We start from the raw sequence: 25500 nt of genomic DNA, 5'->3' as shown, positions 1-25500 counted from the left end.
GGGCAGCCTGTATATGTACTTTTCCTGCCCACACGCCAAAAAAGATCAAATCGTAAAAGAATCCCGCCAAGGTGTCAATAAAAAGTATTTCAATTTTCATTAGAAATTCATGATTAATCTACACACAGGCACATTCAGGAGCTCAACTTATCTGCAGTATTTAAGATGTTCATTACCTCTCCCCCCGGCGGCGGAGGAGGAGTTGGATCCAACAGGCAGCAGTGAATGCCAGGCCTGGCACAGCTGTACAAGCAAAGCTGTAAAGAGAAGTCACCGGCCACTGTCGCTCAATCTTCTCCTGCGTTAATCCCACACTATCTGCATCCACGTCAGACCCACTCCTCACGTCCCTGCATCGCTGTTCACACTCCTACATTCAATTTGGCAGGAAAGTGGATATGTTGCATCATTTCTCCAGGCTGGAAAAAATCCTCTCGGCATTGTTCCCCTTATATCTTTTTTTTCTTTCTCTGAGACGGCATGATGGCTGTGTGTTGATGTACAGTTGATCAAATAGTCATTTTTTGCGATATATTTATTTTTTCCGGGTTATTCAGTGAACCAAATGAGGTGTGAGGGGTTTAGTAATGCTGTTTCAATGCTAGATCCCGTGCGACTTTTAACAGCAGCGCGGCAAATATGAGCACATATGAGATTTAAGAGCCTTTAATGCTGCTGAATCTCTTCTTAGCTGATCAGATCATCTTCTGAATGGCCTCAATACACGAGCAGGGGCGGCGCGTGTGCGGACCAGTCAGCTCCGTTTATCTGTGTTCATCATTCACAATATTACGAGACAACTCGCTGTCATATCATACCCCACACTGTTACCGTAGCTGGACAAATGCACTGAGGAATGAGCGCTCAAGTGGTGGTCAGGTTTTACTATGCCAGAAGCATTCACGAGCCCCACTATGCTTCACAGACGGGAATTTTTATACCCACGCACCGATGGAACCAAATCCTGGCCCTCGGGGCAGAAATTTCATTTTAACATCTCCTTTTTTTGGGGGGGGTGGGGGGTACTGACATTTTGTCCTCTGTTTTTCAAATGTTTTCCCAAGAAGCTCGTCTCCGGTTGACCCAAAGCAGAGACCACCGCCTCTGGCTTGTCACCGAGAGGGAAGAGTGATGCGGTTCTACGGGCAACAGAGAGGGACGCTCTGTACTGAGACAGCAGCAGGTGCAGCTGTGACAGTTGCCGTGTTGTTGCTCGCCCCACACTGTAGTCGAGATGAGGTTCACAGATGTACCCACTCAGTGCAGTGGTTTATTGGCTGCCTGAGACAATGCATCTCTGTCAAGATCGACTCCTCCTAAGGCCATTTTAGTCTAAGAGTGCTCTGTATGAAACAAGGCTTAGAAAAACCTCATTCTGACACATAAGGTCAATCCAACTCCACGGCAACACAATCAAAGCTCCCCCTGCTCTGCCAGAAAACAAAACACGTTTCAACCTGCGGCAAATCACACTTAAATACGGAGCTTTGAGACACATTGTCAAGCCAAGAGGTTCATCTATTAAACAATAATTATTATAATAACAATAATAACATAGAAACTCTGCATACACGTAAATGCGATTAATAGCCATTTTAATAGAATATAATATAAAAAAAATTGTAACTAATTATTGCTACAAGCGCCCTCGTTGTTTGTCAAAAACAATTTGATTAATTACAACCGAGTCTCTCTGGTGTTCCTGCATCCGAAGTCAACCAAGTACCACCCAAGGCTGCACAACACCCCAAGGTGGATCTTGCAAGGCATACATTCCAATCATGCGACACTTTCAATATATCTTGGCGGCATGAAAATGAATGGCACCCATTTGAATTTCTTTTTTTTTTTGTTGCGAGAAAGCCAACCTGATTCCTTGCTTCATTTCAGACCCTCGGAGCAGTCGGCAGAGTCCGGTCCGAGCTAAGAGTTTTGTTGAATCTCAAGAGTTCTACAGTGAGAGATCTGAGATAATATGACTATTGTTTTCCTGTAAAAAGCTCCCAGTCTCTGCTTGTTCAATTACTGGAAGGAGCCTCGACGAGGGCGGTTAAATCATTTGCAGAGAGACATTATCTACGCAGAGAGAGAGAGAGAGAGAGGGAAAGAGAAAGAAGGAGAGAGGGAGGGAGAACGTGAGAGAGAGAGAGAAAGAGAGCAGACATAGGGGCCAAACTTCAGTCTGCAGAGGAAACAGAAACATTTTTTGTGGACCACACATGGTGGGAACAGCGCAGATAAAAAAGCAGCAGGATTCATGATTCACTGTCGGAAATTAACAGACTAATACAGCTTTCTCTCTGTTCCGACGCCAAAAACCACACAATAAGATAACATTGTTATGCTTTTTACCACACGTGATGATGGATTCTCAAACTGAACACATGAGCGACCACAAAGTTTCATTCTACCTCACATATGTCGCCTTCGAACACAACCAGCTCACAAGTGCTCATCTGTCAGCGTGAGCAATCATTAAGAGATAATTTGATTGTTTTTTCAACCTCGGCTGTGTTTGATGTCTCTGGCACGCGAGCAATTGAACAGACAATTATTTTGTTGATTAGCTTAGTTTTTAGCAAGTTACCGTGCCTGTGATATTCCTCTGAAACTCCCAGACCAGACGCTCCACTCCATCTGACTTGGCAAACCACGTTACTGGAACAAAGCTTCCACTCTCCCCAACTAAATACTGTACAATAAAATGTCATCCATCAAACCCTCAGACTCCCAATGGAACTACATAACCAAGCATTTAAGATGAAATATATGACTGATGCCCTTTTTCACGTTTCCTCGTATTTTTCACTCACGCTTTGGTCGATTTGATCATTACAAATCAACAAACTGCATTCCAACATGGACTTCAATCCAGGAGAGTGTCTACTGTAGTCGTCTGAATTAAAGCACTCTCAATACATCAATGAGCACACACATCAAAAGAGCTAGCGAGCAACATAATTTCACTAGATCACAACTAGTTCTTGCCTCCACTTTCACCCATTGGAAGACGTAGTAGTGTCTTTTAATATATGTCATATATATATATTTATAACTGTAGTGGAGTGATTTTCTTCCAACTGATGCCATCTATCTCAGATTGTTTTGGTATTCATATTCTGTATTCTGGGACAGTATCATGTTTTTTTTTTTACTTAAATGCAAAATAGCAACTCACCACAACTGCTGTGCAAAAAAATAGACGGCCAGAGCAGCATCAGAAGTGAAGTTCCAAAAAGATGAATAAAGAAAATAAATAAATAAAACCTGCATAAAATAAAGAAAAAAAGACACTTCCATTTGAATGAAAGTAAAATAATATTCTAATGTTCAACACTGCTCTCTAGTTTTGGGGATAATGCTAATCTGAAGAATGCCCACAGCCCAACATTAAATATTTCTTTTAAATAAAAAAAAAGGGGGATGGGGAGTCTAACTTTTCTCACGTGCAATGAGTCACAGTTGTCAAGGACAACAGCCGCCTATATGGAAGACGTATATTGCTCTGCAGTGTTTACACACACGCACTATGCCTAAATAACAGCCCTGTCTTGCTGGAAAAGGGGGCTTTTAAGTGTGGATGTGCTCCGCTCTCCTATAATCCAGCCGAGACATTACTCCTTCCCCTGGCAGACGTCCGCAGATCCCCCCTCTCTCTCCCAGCCAGACCTTGCTCTCGGCTGCTATGGCAGAGCCGCAATAACTGCTGTTTGCTCAGAGCCTTGCCTCCCAGGTTCTCCTCTGTCACACAGAAATTGAATATTTTCCCAAATAGTGTTGCAGCTGTGCACAGATAAGGACGAGTCCTGTTCACATAGCACAAAGACTGAGACAGGCAGGGTGTGTGTGTGTGTGTGTGTGTGTGTGTGTGTTGTCTACATTGTAGGTCTTCAAATGTTTTTTTTTTTATAAACTATAATAAATGAGAGCAGGAAAAATAGCTATCAGGTTTATAAATGTAATTATGAAAACAAGCACTTTTTTAATTTTTTCAAAGCATGTTTGTTTGTAATTTTCTAATTATCCTTAAATTATCCAAGTGATAGAAAGTAATTATCGCTCATGCAACGGCTTTAATTTTTTATCTGTGAAACAATAAATTGTAAAAACAATTAAACGTGTTTTTTTTGCATGACGCCTCATTGACAGACATTTCCCTCGCTGGTCTTGGGAGTGACCTAAACACACAGCGCTAATGGCACGCAGCATATCTTGTAAGTCCACGTTGTGTTTTCAACGAGCTGTAAAATGCGATAGCTACGATCAGAAACCAGGCCAATAGGTTGCACACGTCGGTTTATGACCAGGGCGGCGGCGTTTTTACAACACAGGTTTGCACTTTGCACTTCCTTTTCTCCTGAATACCTTTCAGAGAAGCACAAAATGAAGTGAGGCAATCGTGAAAAAAGAGATGCCAGATAAGCTAAGGGAGGCTGCCACTTAACCAGAGCTAAACGAGAGCCACCGGCTAATATCCATGTTGTTTCTTGTCAGCAGAGTTTGTATTGACCCTAACTTTCCACCGCCCATGTCCTTGCTGTGTACCGTTCTGCTCGGAAATTATTCAGGCAAGCAGAAAGTTTCACCTGCCATTTCAGGGGTACCGAATCCCCCGCTGCACCAGAGGCCTTTGGCAAGTGGAAACAAATGTTTCACAAAATGGCAGGGAGGTGGGGGGGGAGACACACGGGCGCACAGCGTTTTACTGATTGCCAATCGTAAAATAAAATCAGTCATGAAAGGGGAGATATTCTGGCCCACCAAAGGCCTGCACATTACATCAAATTTGCCATAGCTTTCTTTTACAGCCTTGTTTATTCCCTTTAATGGCGAACAGTTATCCGCACAGTATGGCTCCATGTAGGTGGTTTAAAAACAGAAAAGATTGCATCGGAAAACACAAAGCCACAATTTACGAGGCACATCAGCAACGGGATGTAAATCTAAAAGCCTTAACTCCCTGAAATCCTCCACTCCGGACACATTCACAGCCTCCACCGCTCGTCTGGTTTTGCTACGGAGCAGCAAACACTTCATTTGTAAGAACTGCAACTTGAAATTGGCCCTCGCTCCTCGTACATTGTTAGCTAACAAAGAGTGTGATGCTAGTGAAGGAAAAGAAAAACAAAACACAAGCCTCAATTTGGTTTTCACCGCGGATGAAAGCCCAACATCCCCTTAGTGTCACTGGCACAAACAATCCATTCAGCCACAATGCAACCTTTAAATCAGGCATAGGGACTCGCCAATCGCTTCTCAAACAAAGACGCTTGTGAGACTGCGCAAGAAAAAACGACATGAGCGAATGTAGCTCCTGGTGAGCGTGTGTGAGCTCATGTCGAATTTAATTAATAACAGATTCCCTGATAAAGGTGGAGTAGAAGAACCTGGCTACTTGGAATTTAAAAATCTGGAGAGACTACGAAAGCTGCATTGTGATCCGTGTGACGCACGCGTCAAAGATACGTAACAGTACAAAACCTCAGCTGCTGTGGGGAGAAAAAAAATAAATAACCCAGCGGAAAATGAAGCAACAGCAACAGTCCGTCATGTCCACAAATTCTGATGCGGTCACACTCCCTCCCTCATTCACACTCCCTGGCTTCTTTAGAGTCTTGTGTGCTGCAAGAAAAAAAAAAATAATAAGTGACATAAAGAGTTGAGAATAGCGCGATATGTAGCACTTTTTTCTCCTCCAAACCCACACAGAAGTGTGCCGGGCTGTATTGATCAGCGCCTCGAGATTGAACGCACAGGCCAAGAGAGGCAATCTGGTGCTCTGTAGCAGATCAAGAGCAGCTGCAGTTCTTTGAAACCGGACGCACTTTCAAGGAAACAAGGCTATATAGACTGGGAAAAGGTACTCTCTCCGCCTGGGATCAACGGCAAAACGCTCATGATGGCGTGCTCCAGCTAAAGATATCAAGCAGCCAGACATTTGAGAAGACAGTTTCTTAAATCCGCGTTCAGGGGGAGTTTGTGTTACGTCCACCGAGTGTAGATACACCTGTTTTTTTTTTTAGAAGCCAACAAATGGAAGAACAATTTCTACAATTTTGCTTCTAGACAAATTGAGAACTACAATAAACATTGTTTAAGAATTTATAATTACATCAGATTTTCTACTTCAAACTCCCAAATGTTTCCTTTTGTCTCCACTTTTCATTCTTTTTGCAATTGCATTCACCTTGTTGTGAGGACGCTCTGACAACACCGGCGTACGAACAAATCCAAATCGAGATGATGTTATACATGAGATGTAACGCAGTCCTGCTTACAAGAATGGGGGAAAGACACACACACACACACACACACACACGTCTTTCAGTTTTACCAGCTCACACATTCGTTCTCGAGCCTTTTCAGACTCAGCCAAAAAACCTGTGGCAAGAAAATACGACTCCTTCCATTGTGTTGGAGGCTTTGACCACTTTGATATGCTAATGTATTCCTTGCAAACACTTGGAATTTGCACTTGTGCTAATTCATACAATTTTTTTTTCCCCCAATGCCCAAACATGTGAAACTGGACTTATTCAGTAGCGAGGCTTGAAGGAGCAGCGCACAGCTCCCGAAGCCTGATTAAAAGCATGTAGCTTATTTCATACTGATTCCTAAAAAAGAAAAAGTTGCCTTTGTGTTCCACTGAATGTCACTTTGTTATGTGCAGGGAGGGAGATGAAGCCACTTCATCCTCAGAATCGGTTTGTTCTTTTGTTTTGCATAATCTCGAGAATTGTGTCACAGGAAAGGTTGTGCAGCTCTGCCTATTTACCCAGGATTGATGCATTAGATCATTTAAATACACATTTACTTGAGAAAAAAAAAAAACCCACACAGCTTGACAAATGGGATATTTTAGAGTAACTGTATCCCACCGCTGGGCAGATACGGTGGTGGACGTGTTCTACAGACTAAACATAGAAATGAGACACATTGATGGGGATCTAATCCAGGCAGGAGGAATTCATGGATCTCTCCCAGTCTTGCGGTTCTCTTTAAAGATCAAAGGCACAACCCCCAAAAAAAACAACAACAAAAAACACGGAGGGCACCGAAAAGACCGGAGCTAAATTTATCCCGTTGCACTGATCGATCACTGGAGGCTGCAGCTCTGCTCCTGGCTGCCAAACATCACCGGGTCTGACCGCGTGTTTGTCGGGGGCAAGGAGAAGGCATGTGCGCTTCTTCTCCTGCTGCTGCTGCTGCTGCTGCCCTACTCTTTTTAACACATGCTTGACAAGACGCAATCTGCGGCCCTAAATAAAACATGTGCAGTAAAAAGGATCTAATTTTACTGCCACTCTGCACCCACTGCGTTGGAGTTAGATCCAAACCCCTCCTTTTATTTTCTGGGGGTTTTTTTCCTTTCTTTGATTGATTTCCATGACATTTCCTGCGCTTGTAGAACCATTGCATCATGGGCTATCTCTGGCTCCAAAACTAATTATTATAACACTGGGTAGGCGAGGCTTGACTGGGGTTTTTTCTCTTCTCTTTTCTTTTGGACAAATAGCCCCTGCCCCAATTATAATGGATTAGCCTGTGAATGTTCTCTACAAGTTACAACGACATGGCTTCTCAGGTCACAGCTCCCAGCATAAACCCCCCCTCCCCTCCCCTCCCCATTCAGACCCAACTACAGGGACCATCAGTGGATTTAAAAATATACCCACCACCATTAAACTCCAACTCAACTTTTTTTTAAAGGCAGAAATTCCACCTTAAATGGCGCTTTACACGTTCTGGTTCACATGTAAATTCACTGCCCCTCTTCCACGACATACTTTTTTTTTTAAATAGTTTCCATTCAGCCGAACAAATCAATCCACATCTGGTTATGTTTTCATTAACCATTTTTCAATTAGTGCCTTGGACCTAGTGAAATGGGATCTTCTGTTTTAAAAGACTTTTGCTGTAATGTCAATGTTTCTTGCAATGAAATCTGACTTTTTACATTTTAAAAAGCAAGAATACGACCAACTAAAAAACTTAAGCAGCTCTACGTCTCGGTTGTGATTGTTTGAATAAGTGCAAAAAGGCAAACGCATGACTCTGAAGTGACCAAGCAATGAAAGAAAAGTTGCTACACCTCACATCAACCAGTTAAACACCCCCTGCTGCTTAGATCTGACTTGTAAAGTAATTTAAAAAACTGCTTCTTACCTTTAATTCAGTGAAGCCAAGCAAGGATATAAAAAAAACAAAAGTGAATGTAGAGGAAATGTGGTGGGGAAAAAAATAAAATGTCAGATTGTGGAGAGACAGTCTGATGGGAACTCCTCTGCAGCGGAGAGTCTGCAGGTCTGAGGCATGCTCCCCTCGATCTGGGACACAGGCTCGGGCTATCAGGCAGGCAGGTCCCCCCTTTTCCAAATCAGAAAAAAACTCAGCCCCGGAGCCTCACATTCCCCTGCCCGGGACACACGCCTCCATGGCCGGCCAGGTGCTGCTCTGCTCTGCGCTCAGTCCCAACACCTCATGCGCCCTGAGAGCGGCTCGTGCGCCCTGGGTCTCCCGCCTGCGTGCGTTCTCACTCCCGAGGAAGGAGCAACAGACAAGAGGAAGGAGAAGACGCAGGAGGAGGATCAATTTTTTAAAAAAAATAATAAAAGCAACAAGAGTGAGTGAAAGAGGGTAAAAGAGTGGCTTTTTTCAGTGTCTGGTGCCGGGGTGAGAAGACAGAACCCCCCCCTCGCTACTTTTTCTAGCCGCCGAACGCTGCTCTCCTCCGGGCTCCTGTGTCTGGCTGAGGCTGGGTGAAGTTTGGAGCTCAGCGGCGGCTCGCCTGTGGAGAAGACCCCGCTCACGGTGCTCAGACACTTGGTGGAGGATCGGGCAGCTTCCAGTAAACAGCGCCAGCGCAGTGGAGGAGCGGAGCCGCTGCCTGCAGGAGCCGTGTGAGCAGCGGGCCGCAGCCAAAACCCGGACTGGACTCCGGATCCACACTGACTCGGAGTCTGTGCAAGAAGACACTAATCACATCAACTTAATATCATGTGCACGCAGGACTCAGCTCATCGTCTTCCTCTTTTCTTGCTCTTCCTCTTCCTCTAGCTCAAGGTTTACGAAGTCGCCTGCATTATTTGGGCTTTTCTGTTTTGAGATGCAACGCTGCCTTTCCCTTTCGGGGCACGAGAGGCCTCACGCTCTGTCACAGTAGGCAGTCCGGCCTATTCAACCAATGAAAGAGGACTCATTTTACTGTAATACTACCAAGCATCAAAAGGAACATGGAAGTACAGGCAGAGACCCCCACCACCACTCCACCCTCCCTCCGACCGGCCCCTGCAGGATAACACGCTGGCCTGAGCAGCAGCAGCAGCGAGTGGTCAAGCTTCTGCTGCTGCTGGTGGGTACACAGCCAAAGCACTTTTTTTCCAAACCAAGAACCTCTCCTCAATTGTGAGTGTGTGGTTTTTTTTTTCCCTCGCTGCACTTTTCTTTTACATGATTCATGACACCATTTGGCAGGCGAGGGAGTTCTGCTGGGCGGCCGCGGCTTCGACCCTGGCGCTCCACATACTGTACGCCGCCGTGGTGATCCATGATTTGTATTCGCTGTAAAAAAAAAAACGCAAGGTGATCACAGCTCATTTAGATTTTCGAAGACATTATATATATAATTTTAATCTTCATTAAAACCTCATAAAAAGTCAACCTTATTTCTCCATACAAAAAAAATCTAATTTTCAGTGCAGCTGGTACATATTTTAATATTTTCCTCAGAGCCTCTATCTTTGAATAAAAAATAAAAAAAAGCTGAAAATAAAGACGACACAGGTCACAACTGTTTCATGTTGATTTCTCCATCTGCTGAAGACTTGGACCATGTTATGATCTGCTTGAGGAATTATGTCCAGAAACATTATCAGACAGGACATGGGTACACACCTGGCTTCAATAGAAACTGCCTTTCACCCTCTGTGGGGAAATGTGAAGTTGAGTCATGCTTGCCAGGTGAAGGTGAGCGCGGGAGAGGGGCAGACTTGCGTTTTCATAAGCATAATTTTACATAATAATACTGCCATTTTTTTTCTTGCTAGGGACAAAAAAAAAAAAGGGAAAACAGATGTAATAAAAGGTCACCCAGTGGCAGATATCCATATCTGGAGAAATGTTTATTTATAAGCCCAGAGCAAAAACACATGTGGTGTCTGCGCGGCTTCAGCGTTGAGCAGCTTAAACTGCCATTTTGCATGAATTCATTTGAATCTGCTTCCTCAGATTGTCAACAGAGGGCATTAGACTTGTGTTGCTATTCTTCTGAATGAACATAACTCACAAGCAGATGAAGTAGGCAAAGACAGAAATATGATAGAATCACACGTTTCAGTTTATTCATTTATTTTATTGCTAATTATGGACCACCTTGTTTTTGTGACCTCGGCTCACGCAGCCATTTCTCTGACGAGTTGCACATTAATTGTTTATGTGCAAGTGGTTATAATGGACTCTGATATGATCATATCGCGCAACAGCGGCACAATATTGCACATGATCACTCGCCAAATGGTGCATGATAAATGGTTTCTCTTCCGTCTTTGATTCTTTGAAGAAGGTGGAAAACAACAAGAGAAATGATCACTGATTTTATGCATTGCAGTAAAAGTGAACACGTATGTTTGCAGGTTAGTAAAGATAGAACTGTGGTGTGATTTCAAGCGGATGCGTCAGACGGACCTGAGAGCCAACGTCTCCTCGTTCCGCATGTGGCTCCGAGCCTGCCTCTTAACCTTCAATTGTTCACCTCACAATGCTTATTGGTTCCCTCCCAAAATATTTGCACATGATTGACATCTCAGGCACACATGACCAGTCACAGGACCGCAGCCCACCCCCGACAAATCAGCGTCCTCTCGCCGATGAAGGACAAAGATTTGGCCGTGGCTGTTATGCGCTTCAGAGCACAATTAACAAAGCTGCGTCTAAAACCTCCATCACTCAATCGTTTGTTCCTGAAGTGACTGACCTACTTTATTTTCCTTTATTTCATTCAACTTCTCTGAGCTTGACCTGTGGACACACTCGGCTTCAGAGTTTTGCTCGTGTCATGTACTCGTCCGCTTAACCGCTCCAGTAATGACACATTGTTTAAAGCTGTGGTGTGTTTGCCGTATTGCCTGGTGCACGGTGCAGATAAAAGAATCCGTTTTAGGACACCGAAAGGAGTTGTGTTCCTCGTGTTCTTCCTGTCACATCTCTCCCTGCCGTTTTACAGCAGAAGTTCAAAGTGATGTAGAGTAGTGCAAGCCGGTGGTGCTTCTTTCCCCTGCTTCGTCTGCATGAAATCCTGCAGCTTGATCTGTTCCAAAGCGAAGGAAACTCCTCCACATCACGACTGCACCGACTTTCTCGGTATTCTCTCATCAATTTTGTCAAGCTGGCTTTAGTGGTCTCCTAGGATATCACACTCTCGGAGTAGACTCATAATCAGAGAAGGCCTCTCTACACAGTGGAGACTTGGTTAATATTTATGTAGCCACGGGTAACCATGCGGCGTGGAGTTTTGACCTCACTTCTGCAGCACCTCGAGGAGCTGCCCTGTTTCTGCACTGGAAGAAGTCGGCACAGAGCTGATTTAAAGACGCAACAGGGCTTTTATTGGCTTATTTAAATAGAATAAAATAAAAACCAAGGTTTTGGTGCAAAAAATGTGAAGTTCGACTACTTACGAAGCTTATCAGTAAGTTGTTTAACTTCAGTCTGTGGCCAATGATGTGATGGAAAATACATTTTTTATAGCTCTGGAGTGAGGGCATTTTCATATTAGAGGAGGGAGCTTGCATGTAGGTGGATTGCGATCCGCCAATACACACAAAAAAGAAAAAGATGCCTTGCACTTGGGTCATCAACTATGTCTCTGCTGCCTTGAGTTTACTTCTGCACATGGAAATACTGAATGAAAATATTTCTTAAATTTATTGTCCAGTTGTTACTCTATGTTTTCATTTGCTCACATTTCAAACAAAGTAGTTCATTTTCTCATGAAACCTTAGGGATCCTTTTGCAGCCATGTTTGAATGGAATATTATGATGTCACATGTTATGGTTGTTGAGGAATTTGTGACCATCCTCGCACATCCTGTATATGCCACTATATATTATGTATATAGTGTATATAACATTACTTCTGTATACACCATTGGGAGAGTGGGGGCCTGTTTTGTTCCACACATACTCCCTTCTCTCTTTCAGCAGTACACAAGGTCAGGTTATAGATAAAGGGCCAATCAACAGTACATTGTAGTGTCTACATTGAGGGACTTTCATATCTAACTCAGATGTGCCCAGACAGAGAGGCACCAACTTCAACTCTTTTGCGTATTTCACCAGAGGCAACACGTAAGGACACAATGTGATTTAGTTATGCATATTTATACTTAACTATCCAATAGGATGCGAACACCTACATGTAACACAGAGAGTGACATCAAGTCTAACCACTCATGGATGTGCCGTTGGAATGGGTGACGCAAGTAGAGGGAGGTATACTGGGATGCTGTGGGAGACATCTTCAGACTTGGGGGTGACGATTTCTCATGTTACTCTGTTAGCGTTTGTATATTGTTCCACCTTCTGGTCTCCTTGATGACATCAAGCCTACGTTAAAATATATAAGTATATATAAGGCATCAGCTGCTGTCTGAGTTCCACATCGTCACTTCCGCCCACTGTGAAGAGTTGTAGCCACAATATCTCAGATAACAATACTCATTTGGAGTCAGAGCCGGTGATGTAGCCATTGTTGGTTGGATCCATGGTATTGATTGGTATTTGTATACATGCACTCGACGAATCACGAATCAGTCTCAGCTGTCAATTATGAAGTTTCACCCCATTTTTTAACAGCATCAAAGAGCTAATTAAAACCAAAGTCACTGGAAAATATAACGCTTGACCACACACCAGTGTGATAAGAAGCACCTAAAATGACAGAAACCATCTCTGAGGAAACTTTATTTGCCATGTTCTTTGACTTTTTAGTTTGGTCCATGTCCCATTTGCTAACATGGAGGAGGACCTATGCTGTAGCCAGCCACCAGGGGGCGATGGAGACGCTTTGGCTTCACTTCTGGGGAGCTGTCACGTCGTCCATCTTTATATAGAGTCTATGGCTCACACCTGATGTGAGCTGTACCTGAGTAAACGTGAACTATACTCAAGAACAAATACCTGTAAGTGTTTACTCTGCTCAAACATATAGTGGACAATGGGGTTAGGCGTACTCGCCAGGGTCCTTGAAGTAAAAGCTCCTTTAGACTTGCTTGTAAATATAGATTTTGACATGAGCGAAAAGCTGGGTACAATTTAACTTTCATTGTTTTTTTTAAGATTTTCTCTGTACTTTGGTTTGACCATATGTTGTATTACAAATTTTTTTTACAAAGTCAAACTCATCCAAACTGTAGCCAGACATTTTCAATCATTGTATCATGATCAATCATTAACTAGACAGAGATTGTTTAGCTTTTACTTCACTGCTGGAGTTTATTCAGAATGAAAGGATTGCCACATGTAAATAAAAAGCTGATTATGTGTTTTTAATTCACTCGCCGACTGTCAATCAAAGTGTTTTTTCTTACAGCTCATATCACTTGTTAAATACAATAGTAATAGGGTATTTACACCAGCATGCATCTGACCCAGAATCAATAGAGGATAAAAGAGTAAGAATATCTTAAGCCTTTTTAAAATCATTACAGTTTTCTTTGTCTCTGTGCCTTTTCCCCCATTAAACACACCCAAGAAAGCCTCAAAAATCAATTCCTGTCTAAATGTAAATCAACATGTGTGCTGGGAGCTGGCACACCAAGTAAAATATTATCAAATCAAGTCCCAATGAATGATCTCATCATTCTGCTCAAATTTCAGTTATTTAATCACTCTGTCTGTTCAGGAAAAAAAAATTGCTGCCCAAGTCATTCCACCCTAAAAAGAGTCCAGGACTTATAATTGACCCAGCAGACAGGAAGCAATTAAAGACAAGTCAAACACATGAGGGGCTTTGAGATCAACTTTGAAAAAAGCAAGGTCCAGTGTGGGCACGTCGGGCTCTGGCTTGCACAACTGTCAAATAAGTTGCCTGGTAAAAGACCACACCACATAAACAAATCATTTAAAGCAAAAGTGTGACGTGAAGTAAACGTTCAAGAATCTCACAACTCCTTCAACTGTGTCCTCGAATCCAAACCTCTCAGAAACATGCTTCCTTACAGAGCAGCCTTTTGCTCTCTCTCAGGTTTGATGTACGAGCGACGTGCTGGTTTTTTAACAAATACACGAGAGCAACAGATAAAGGTGAAGAATCTCTATTCAAATGTTTTTGTATGGAAACTTAGCCAAGTGGAAACAGATGTGCTTCACCTGTGACCTATAAAAAGTGATATATGGTCACTGGTAATATGATTCAGCAGAGGCCAACAGTTCCAATTTGCCTCACTTTGCTGTGTTGCACTCTGTGTCGTGTAAATGTGGACATATTTTTCAAACACAAGATCTGGCGTCTGCACTGTAAACCTGCAGTGACTGCTCGGTACACTTTGAAACGACTGGGTTGAAAGAAAGATCCATTAACTCTCGATTGCAACACATTTGAAACCAAAGGGTTTTTCTGCCGAGCACAATGTTATTTCAGTTATTATTTATCAAGTTGATATATTATAATTATAAAAAAAAGTTGTTCAGCACCAAAGAAAATATATGAGTTTTTTTTTTCTCTTTTATATTTGACTCAATAAGGCGTATGCCTCCGCCAACAGTCCCTCAAATTTAATCAAGCTGTCCCAAATTTCACACACTCATGGACATCAGTTAACTAAATGGGCCTGATTTTTTTCATCAAGACCTGTAATTTATTCCCTGGGAAAATGGTGAAAATGTAAAAAAAAAAAAACGCCCTCTACGCGATGTCACAGAAAGTTAAATAAGTAATTCCTGGATCCGAACCAAATATAATATAATATAATTAAATGCGAATACATAGACTATGGTAAATGCTCGTGTGCAAAGTGAAACCATTTCCTCTGCAGAGAAGCTTTCTCTCTTACTACCTGCACCAACAATCTGCCAATGTGCAGGCACAGCCGGTTTGTACAGGGAATGGAAGATAGTACTCTGATTGGTTAAAGGCATGTTACCCCCAAAACCCACACACTAATAATTAAGAGATATTTACGTACAACCCCTTTAAACCAATTGCAAAAAATGGATTCGGACATCGCCTAAATGGCCTCGCTCCCTCTGCTTGCGAGCATGTGTTTAGATTGGTACAATTTCAGTTCGATATTCCCACAGCACTGGAAAAAAAGTTGGACTCCAAATTACAATCATGTATAAACCTGACAAAGTAAAATGGGAAAAAGAATTTGGCACAAAGACGGCTTCATGACTGGCCTACACATATTTTCAACCGAGCTCTACATTAACTTCAGTCAAAACTAGACACTGTTTATATGTTTTGGGACAAATTCACAGTTCTGGGTCTAAAACTAAGTCTGGATGACTTTCCGACAGAACAAAACAACTACACATCAATCTTCCCGTTGGCATATTAACAATGGGGGGGAAACAAAAAGTCCAAAGAAGCACTGATGAGAAGGACGAGTAGGTCAGTGGGAAGAAGGCAATATTTCAAAATCTCCCCTCACCTGGACAGACAATAACAGAAATCAACTTTATTAGTGAAGTGTGCAGAGGATAATCTGTCTGCGTTAATACCCTCTCGTACGAGCCGAAAACGCCTTCAATTGTTCTCCCTAATGAAGATGAACACTATACTGTGAAGACGGAGGAAAACATGTGACCTCACCAGTCCCTTTAGAGGTCAATAATCTTTTACTATAATTGCCTGAATTTTTAATTGAAGCAAAATCTTACTTAAGCATTCATCATTGCGGACGGACATTCCTCCCTTCAATTTTGCATTCTGATTAATTCTACTAATTTAAAAGTAACTGCTTTGTGCCAGTATAAAGGAACACAATTATAAGTTTTAAATACATATAGCTTATTTCCATAAAACATTACTCTTCTAAATACGGAGGCTGCTCAGCAAGGCATAAAAATGGACAAATTTACGATGGCAATTGCTTCTGATGCCTAAAGCTATTAGAGAGTCAACAACAATCTTTGAAGGGTTGTTCAATTTGTAGAAAGCTTCGACATATATGACTTAACAGCTCAACTTTTCCGAGGTGATGTGTTTCCAGCCACACAGGAAACAGGCCGTCTGTGCAAATGTGCGAGGGCGTACATATACATATTGAAAAAAGCAAAACACCTTCCTTAATACGCATCCCTTAATAAGTCTGCAATTGCACCCATTCCAATCATTTGACACAACTGTTTATTAGGCAAAATTAGTCAGAGCGAAATCTCTTTCAAGCCAATCAAATTGTTTGCCTGATTAGTGGTGTGTTCTCCCTGGCTCACTGAGGAACAGATGAATCCAATAGGGGAAAAAGACAAGGAGAGAAAGGGCAACTCTAATTTCCGAGGACAATGAACTAAATTGTTCTGTCCCAATTTCTCAAGAGATACTTTGTAATCACGGCTAATTATTGTTGCATGGTAAAGTGGAAAAAGGAACAATACTCGTTCCAGACTTTGTGCGAAGTTGCGAAATGAAGAGATGTTTTTTGAAGTTGCACAAAAGTTCCCCCCCGCCGCACAACTGAGACCTTCACAAGTTCAACGCTGTGGAGGACAAAACAAAAACACATCCCCCTTCTTATTTTGATCCTGTACCTTAAAAGACACTCGTTAATTGGAATAGACTAAATATACACCAGACTGGTGAAGGAATAATTACGATTTTTCACCTAATTAAAGCAATGTTACAATATTAAACATTCTTTATATCAAGTAAGTGGAGCAGAATACATTTAAGTGAACATATTGATAATGCAAGAATTATATCATTCGACCATTATTTATTGATACATCAGCCTATATGTATTATTTATATTTGGTTGAGTATTGCTTATCCAAAGCGACCATTTTCTATAATTTATATCATACTGTACTTTATATGCTATTTTGTTATTGTGCCATATTTTGTGTTATTTATTTTGTATGTCAAAACGTGATCTGTAAAGAAGCCTCACTAGTCACTTGAGCTAAAAAATATGTTTCCATGCAAATTGCATACAAGTACAAAAGCAGGATGAAACAAAAAAAACTGTCACGTAAAGGCCAAGGACATTCAAATTGGATCTTGTTAATGAGTATATAATCAGTTTCTGCCAATGTCAGATGATAATATAAAATTGTTCTGTGTTACATCAGGACAAAGTTGTCTCTCTCTTTCTTTATGGGTCTCTGTCAAAGTGGTGCCAAAGAAAAGCCACGGATCAAATATGTCTCTGTGTCTGAACACTTTCTCACCTATTATGCTTTGACCTGCTTGATGCATCGGTTTTTCGAAAGAGAGCTTGTGTTATCAACTCTATGTGGGTGTTTCTTCCCCCCCCCCATGATTTTTCACAATAGCAACCCACTGAGAAGCAAAACCAAATAACCTTTACATAAATACCCCTCGGATTAGTCTGCGTTTGACAATTTCTTCAGTGTCAGCTACCTCGAATTTGTCTGCATTAGGGTTCACACCAAAGGGAGGAAATGAGTCCCCAGATGTCAGGGCCAACATAAATACCTTCATGAAAGCAGCAGAATAAATAGGGGTCAACATAATAAATGCAATAAATGTTCCATGGGCAAAAGGAAATGGAAAAATGGAAATATGCAAGGGATCCCATTCATATTTCAGATGATGGGATAGGCTTGCCATGTTTAACCTAACGCTGGGATGTTTGATTAACTGTGTTAATCATTTCCCATCTGCACCAGGCCCCTGTCTCTGCCTTTTGATTAAATTCTGACTAGTCTTGCATTGTTCATTATGTGTACTTGTCAAATAATTGACTGCTTGCAGGCAAAAAAAAAAAGAAAAAAAAGAATGTACGCCTTTCAATCTTGATGAGGAAGTGCTTTAATATCATGTCATTCACTTTGCATGGCATGTCAAGGAGACGTGAGAGGGAGGCTGGGAGAGACGTGGCCTCCGCAGCACAACCTCAGAGGGGAAAGGTTATCGGGAATCTGGTTTTCAACAAGTCTTTTTTTTTCCTCTCTGAGGTTCATGTCCAGTGTCAAACACACTGACTTTTACCCTCTGATAACTCAGGCTGTGGGTGGACGACACATGTCTGGATTTCAGTTCACAATATGATCTCCGATACTAGAAAAAGTGGGCAATATTAAATCATTTAAGAGATTCAAGACATAACGTTAATGTAATTATATATTAATCTACTATAAGGATTTTGTTCATTTCAATACGCTGAAGTATATTAGCTGTGCAGGATTTACGGATACCACAATTTCAGGTGTCTTGCTTTTCATCTTCAAGTGTTTTTAATGCCACCCTCCTTTTTAATTACTTCACAGCACAAGTGAATCAAATCATAAAGCTGCCAGCCTTCACTAAGAACCCAGACCTGCCGCGATAATGACACCTGACTGGAATGACAGCTCCATGCTGCGTTGTCGCCGGGGTTAAGGGCGTGTAACTCCAGGCTCTTCACCGTCATCTCTGCTCGCGGCTCTTAATACAGTCTTGTTTGTATAGTCCTTAATAAAGAAGCGTACCACTTTGTATGCATATGCGGCGGGGTTGACAGGCGCTCTTTCTCCCCTCAAGGATAAATGGGTACCAAACACTCCACACAATTAGTCCCTTCACATGGGTGTAGCTCAGGTGAGGAGGGAGCGGAATGAAAGACGAGTTTATGGTCATGTTAAGTGTCTTTTTTTATTTGGCGGCTCCGTTATGAGCCGAGTATGTGAGAAAAATTCCAAAAAGCTTGTTTCCAGCCGTCCCAGTCGAATCGCCTGAGTGTGGAAGTGAAATGAATTTACTCGCATGGTTCCACAAGACGTGTCTAATGATGGACTTTTAATATTATCGCTGCCTATTGTCACCACCCTACTCACTGTCAAATCTACAAAAGAGGCTGGATTTAATTAAACAACTACTTGTGCATTTCATCTCAATTGCTATGGCAACATCCGAACTTCCCTCGCCAGGCTGCAGGTTTGTACCACATCACATTTCCTCGCTTCTTTTCAGCTTTCCACAACCTCCAGCCACGGAGATCACACAGGACCCAGTTTTCGCTGCGAGACGAGTGCCTTTTTTCGGGTAATGATATTATGTTTTGACAGAGAGAGAGCCAAGAATTCCGTCCTTGTTATTTTGTCTGGGTTGAATGAGGATGCCGAATTTTCCATTTCAGAAACTATTAGTTCTCGAAATGAAGGTAAAAAAAAAAAATGGTTACAAACCAACTTTTTGTGTCAGGTTTTTCTTTTTTCCCTTTTGTGAACGTCCTTGTTAGGATCCAGAGGCAGAAACATATTGAAGTAGATTAAATGGAGCTGCGGAATGAGAGAAAGAGAGATAGGAGAATATATCCAAGTGTGTGTGTGGGAGGTTCTCCCCCAAATTGCTAGAGTGAACCCATAGGTCACTGGTTTGTCATGGTAAACATAAGCTGTTGGAATTGAGTTCAGGAGCTTTCCCACCATTGCTCTGAGGTGGCAAAGGCTCAGCCACCGCTGCATTCTTCTGTGTCTTACCATTAAGACCCAGTGAATAACTTGGCGACAATGGTCATGTGGTCAATGAGGAGGCAGCGGTGGAAGCGGCTCAGACACGGGCAAAGGGTGAGCACTTTGGAAAGGACTCATTAAGTCACAGCTGTTGTGTCCGGGGACAATGAGGCGAGGACTCTTCTCAAACCTCTCCAGCACCCAATCATTAAAACCTCAGTGGAAGATGTGCTGTCCAGGGGGGACGGAGTTGGAGGTCTGACGGAAAGCAATTATATCTTAACTTTGTCTCAGAGGACTTAGTAAATATTTATGTGTTATTGTGTCGATTATGTGCTTTGAAACAAGTGTGAGGATAGGAAGGTCTTATTTGAGCTTATTTGTCCATTAGATTGACACATCCATAAACTACATCCACACATCATTTTAAACCTTTTTAAATTCTTTAAAAACTAAATCAATCTCCTCTCATGTGAGCGTTTAAGCTTATCACTAATCTCTGTCCATTCCAACACACCGTAAAACAAACACATCATGTGACCATTCATATACACTGGGCATGTGAGTGCCAGTGGAAACCATGAACCAGAAACAACGATGGACAGAGGATTTCTTATTGGACTGAGGACAAGATGGACTGTTAGAGGCTGTAAGAGTTCGTAAGGTTCTAGTTTTTCAATTGAGCTGAGAGGGATGATCAGAGAGGGATCATTGGCGTCATCGTTTCAGAACATTTCAGTTTTTCCTCGACCATATGGATGCAGCCCTGGAGTTTTCAAACTAAAATAGAGCCAGCAACATTTAGTAGAAAGAGGAGAAAACACTTTCTATATAGTGTATATTTATTTGTTTGCCTTCTTTTCTTTTTCTCATCGTGACATCTCCAGTGATTCAAAGCAAAACTTGCCTTTGAATTCACAATCCCACACCTCATGTCGACACAGTAAGAGGAAACCAGAAAAGCAAAGCCAGTGACCCCTCCATGGTTAGGGGGTCTCAAAATTATAACACCCGTCCTCTCCTCACAAAGCAGACCCCTGCTGCTGAAGCCTGGGCACTGCAATGCCAACACCATTGCTCTAGATTGGATTAGAGAGGCGGCTAACTGTGAGATGGAGCCTGGACTCGCCACCAGTCCCAAAAGTTCATGGTGACCGACATAATAGAAAGGATACAATACAAAAAAAAGGTTCCTTTGTCTGCAAAATTGCAAACTGTGGCATCAGTTGGTGAGGATCTTTTTTCTTTATTCTTAGTTTCTGTAGAACTCTCAGACTGCCTGGGAAATAACCAGAGGACTGAGTCCCTGACTCATGTCCGACTGTATTACTAGGGCAGACTTTGTGTTTTTGGAACGCTGAACTCTGGATTTGTTCTGTTTCCTTTATTCCGTTCGTCCCGGAGTCGGCAGTGTTTGCTTTGGAGCTGAAAGATGACGTTTTAGGATTCCGGAAGCCGGCCCACCAGCAGGCATGAAATTTTAAACTGTAACAACAAAGAAGCTAAGATCCAGCTGTTATATGGCTGGCAACAATGACAACCTCGCCCATAAATGCTAGAAACATGTTGGCATGTGTAAACCTGTCTTTAATCCTCATCGGAAAAGTATTTCATGGCAGCATTTCTCTCCGAATGCCAGGCTTCAAAAACCGAGATGTGGAATGCAAATATTGTAAAGAAGAAAAACTTATATAAATAGACAGACCGAAGAGGCCTAAGTGCAGGTCATCAAATCGGAGAATTCACACCTTGTCACTTCAGAAGCCGTGAGTCAAGAATCCAAAGTCTCCAGATGACAGAGCAGCTAACTTCCACTTCAATATTTATTTGCGTTTGGGTGTCTGCAGAAACCTCCTGTTTCTCCACAGATGAGATCACCGCAGCACATCTTCACATGACCCCTCATCACTCAAGACCGTTCCTGCATTTTCATAATAAGGTCCACCTGGATCCTATCACCACGAGTCACCGGAGTGGTTGGCTCTGACCAGAATGTAATTAAAGTTAGTGGTTTCACATGTAATTATCACAACACAGTCTGGGCCTCGTGCGCCCTCAGTACTCCGTTGAAAAAAGAAACCAATGTTTGTGTTTATCTTTTCAAATTAGCTGGAACCTACTTTAAAATTAAGTTGGATCTCTGAGGGTCTCTCTCTCTCTTTTTTTTAATCATCACAAATCCTCTCCAGCGCACGAGTTCATGCTTCGTCACATGCCTGCGCTGAAGCCGCTCTAAATCCTCACCAACGTGTAGTTTGTTTAAGCTGAGGAGCAATATGATAAGAGATCTCCTGAGAGGTGGGAGTCGGCTGCTTTGTCCCGTTTCAGTTAAGTGCAGTGGTGTGTATTGGTTAAGCTGGTATTGAACCATCTCAAATTTGCCCCTTGGAGTCAGATAAGCATACGCCGTGCCCCAACTCCTCCTCCACACACACACACACACTGCAACCCACTCTCTAAACAAGCCCCCTAGACCCCCACACAGCTGTCTTGCTCCTCTGGGAGACTGTGAAGGCCAACTGTGCAGCCACTGAAATGAGCTGCTAATCCCTGTACAGGCTCCCAAGCATATTACAATGCACAGAGCCATCGTTCCACCAGCCCCTGTGTGAGTGGGAGTGTGTGCGTGCTAGATGCATGCGTGTGTACGTTTAGGCATGTGTCAATCTGTTTGAGTACCAGCTGCATAAGGCAGTGTATACATGAGAAGGTGAAAATAATTGTTGTCCCTGTGCTGCGTGACCTCTGTGATAGCTCTATCCCCTCGTTGCATTTTCCAAGAGCACAACCAATTGCCATCACATGGAAGAAGATTCCCCCTTCTGCCCAACAAGTGTTTCAGGCTCCTTTCTCTGCCTTTCACTGTTGCAAAGTCATTACTGGCGCTTATGAAAGTGAAATGAATGAGAGCGTGAGGGAACGGATGGGAGGTCACGACCTCGGGGCCTCCGGGGAGCGAGGACGAATAAACTCATCACCTGGCACTGATGGGGGACTGCTCACCTCAAGCGCCGTCTCTACGGAGCTCAACCCTCACCACCACTGCCAGAGTTTGCCCTGGGAAAAGGGAAATGTAAAGGAATGAGGCGGGAGCAATTTCCCACTCGCGGGGTTTACAAACAGAGATAAATAACAAATTCTGAAGGCATCTCTGTGTGATCGCCTGATATCAACACGATAAGGACATAAATATAGAAGGCCAAATCAGCATGGCTTCCATTTCATATCACTCCTGATTGGTGCAATTGCAAAGGTGAGCCTTTGTTTGAATGGGTTCATATTTTCATCATGGAGCTGCTATGAAATCATGCATTTTTAACAAGGAGAGCTGATTTTAGTCCCCAAATACAAATTGGAGCGTTCATCAGCGGGACTGTGCCAGGCTGAAATGTAGCTGATGAAGCCAGTGCTGTGGACAAACTGCATAAACAGCTGCTGCTTTAACTCAACAGGTGAATCTGCAGAGTATTGTGGTCAAATTATTTTTTAAATATGAATTTGAACATAAGAAATAATGGGTCTCTGACATTTCGAGTGCAGAGACTGAGGACTATTGCTGTTTTCAAACGCGAACTCTGGATAATGTAAGGTTCCGACAGTATCCAGACCCAATTGCCAAAACGTGTGAACAACGCAGGAGGAGCTTCCCTGGGTCAGATGCGTTCACAACAGCAGGACATTGTGCAGAGCGTTCAGGTGAGGGGGGAGCATGCTGGAGGCCGGACAAAATGTATAAATCATGTGTTTGTTTACAACACATCGACACTGACGATGGATCGTTTCAGCTCAAAGCTCCGAAATCTTCATTGGAGTCTTCTCTTGGCACACTCTGAGATATTCTTCTGGTCATGTGTCGTTCACATGTTAGAAACGTCATCGACACGCTCACACTCCTGCATTGTGAATTCGCTGGAGTTTTTAATAGGGGGCTGGCAGGAAAAAGTCTAGCTATTATCCAGAGCATCTTACTCTGACATTTGCATTCTCACATACAGCCCCTCCAGATAATTTGAGTCAAATATCCAAAGTTCAGTGCATGTCTGAAAGCAGTTTACAACAGATAGCATAAAAAAACAACAACAAGCCTAATAGTTTGTCAAAAAACACCACAGGGACTTTCTATTCTTCGACTCACTCAGATACCTCGACTGTCAAAAGGCTTTTTTTCAGAGCTGGCTGTCCGAGACACGTTGTCCACTTATCCATCTGCAGGGCTCAAAACGAAAGCGTGTGGACAGTCATATCTCATACAGGCCGTCAGTCTGTGAGAGAGGGACGGGAGTGAAACACTAAAACTGGTCAAAGTCAAACATTCCACCATTCTCAGCAGAGTTTGTTAGAAAAATAGGAATTCAACATCCTGAACGATCTGCATTCAGACCAGTCATGGCAAACGAAAGAAAAGCTGCTTGTGGATTGACGTACGCACGGCAGACTTGGGTGAGACAACTGTGTGTGTAATCAGCAATTACCCTAATGACAGTGCTGACATACGTTGCGGTGTAGGGTTCGAGCGTGTGTGTCAGGGGGCTGGTGCAGGGAGGGGGCCCGGGGAGGATGGGTGGGTGGGGGGGGTCTGCTGAAAGCCCTGTCGGAGTCTCTGACTGATGGCTTGTCAACGAAGCACTCCTGTTTCAGACACAGTCGAGGCTCAGGTGGCTTCAGCGAGCCCTTCTACCTCCACATGGTTGGTTCTCAGGTCACGCCCGTCCGGAGCGCCGGCACGTTTCCACACTCGCCGCCATCTGTAGCTCATTCCTCCTTCCTGTTCCCCTTTCTTTAGGAGCCCTTTTTAATCTACTCATTCTCCTACTTAAAAGTCCTCAGTCGTGTTAGTTTGCTTGCAACATGCTTGAGTAACTTTCAAATACGAATGCCTAAGACTTTCATTTAACCTGTTGGTCACACTGAGAAAGACTTTCTTCCTCTGCAGCTTCAGTTAAGCTTTGTGCTCGTCTGCTGGATTACACACGGGTAGAAAATACTGATTATTTATGAAAGTACAGTGGTGGATGAAATAATCAGATCCACTTAATGTGAGGTAAGTGTGCAGCAAAGTTAAAACACTTCATTACAATCAAGTTTTGTTATTACTTTGTTATTACAAATTGTGAAATTTGACTTTTCTCAAATTTTTGCTTTTTGTAAAGAAACATTGGATAATAAGGATAAATAATAAATTTCATTAAACCAACTGAGAAGTTAAGAAGTACAAATACTGTAAGATCACAAAAGGTAAAACTTTGTGTAGAGTATATAGTAGTGATAGCTGCTAGATAATGTAGAGTAAGAAATACTTATTTCTGAAATGTAACTTTTAAAAACTCCAAGTCAGTACTTTACACCATTGAATAGTTCACTCTTACATTGTTGTGCATAATAGTGACTCTAACTCTATCTCTTAGAAATTACGTTTACATACTAAATCACATATATTATAACTATTTATATTTGTTTGGTTAAGTGTTATTAAAATAACAAGCACTTTAAAAAGGCACTTTAAAGTCGGCATTGCAAGTAGCAGTAAGGTAACAGTTACCTGCAGCTGCACCTTTAACACAACTTGGCCTCTGCAAGACATGAAGATAACACATACCATGAATACCATGAGAGCACAAACATAAACCAATGAGCTCTAATAGTACTACAGTTGGTGACTAGTAGCTGACATTGTATTGCCAATAGCTGGTTTTGTCAGGTTTAGCACAAGTTTTAATTTGCAGGTAAAATTATTCCTTGCAAACATAATCGTGAGGCCAACACACAACCTGTATTTAATGTTGGACCAATCCAGAAAAACATCTGAAAGTGGAGGAAAACACTGACTCATTTGTGGATCATATTAACCATTTGCTGCTTTATTGTGAAACATCAGCCACTTTGACA

General features: G+C 42.5%; 1 protein-coding gene across 32 annotated transcripts in view; it reads right to left on the bottom strand.

Moving 5' to 3' along the window:
• Window positions 1-9035, bottom strand: part of adgrl2a (adhesion G protein-coupled receptor L2a) — a 99800-nt gene extending 90765 nt beyond the window's left edge. For 6 of the 32 annotated variants that reach the window (XR_004698244.2, XR_004698243.2, XM_035176076.2 and 3 more), the window contains exon 1: window positions 8167-9033. The gene's annotated coding sequence lies outside the window, so the exon portion shown is untranslated. Of the gene's footprint in view, window positions 1-8166 lie in introns of all 32 variants that reach the window. The other 26 variants (XM_035176073.2, XM_035176071.2, XM_035176074.2 and 23 more) reach the window with 15 other exon arrangements.
• Window positions 9036-25500: the final 16465 nt, after the last annotated feature.

The sequence above is a fragment of the Hippoglossus stenolepis genome, chromosome 14, assembly GCF_022539355.2.
Source record: "Hippoglossus stenolepis isolate QCI-W04-F060 chromosome 14, HSTE1.2, whole genome shotgun sequence".
In the NCBI taxonomy this organism is placed as follows: Eukaryota; Metazoa; Chordata; class Actinopteri; order Pleuronectiformes; family Pleuronectidae; genus Hippoglossus; species Hippoglossus stenolepis.
The sequence above is the reverse complement of the archived record's forward strand: the minus strand, read 5'-3'. Positions and strand labels throughout refer to the sequence as shown.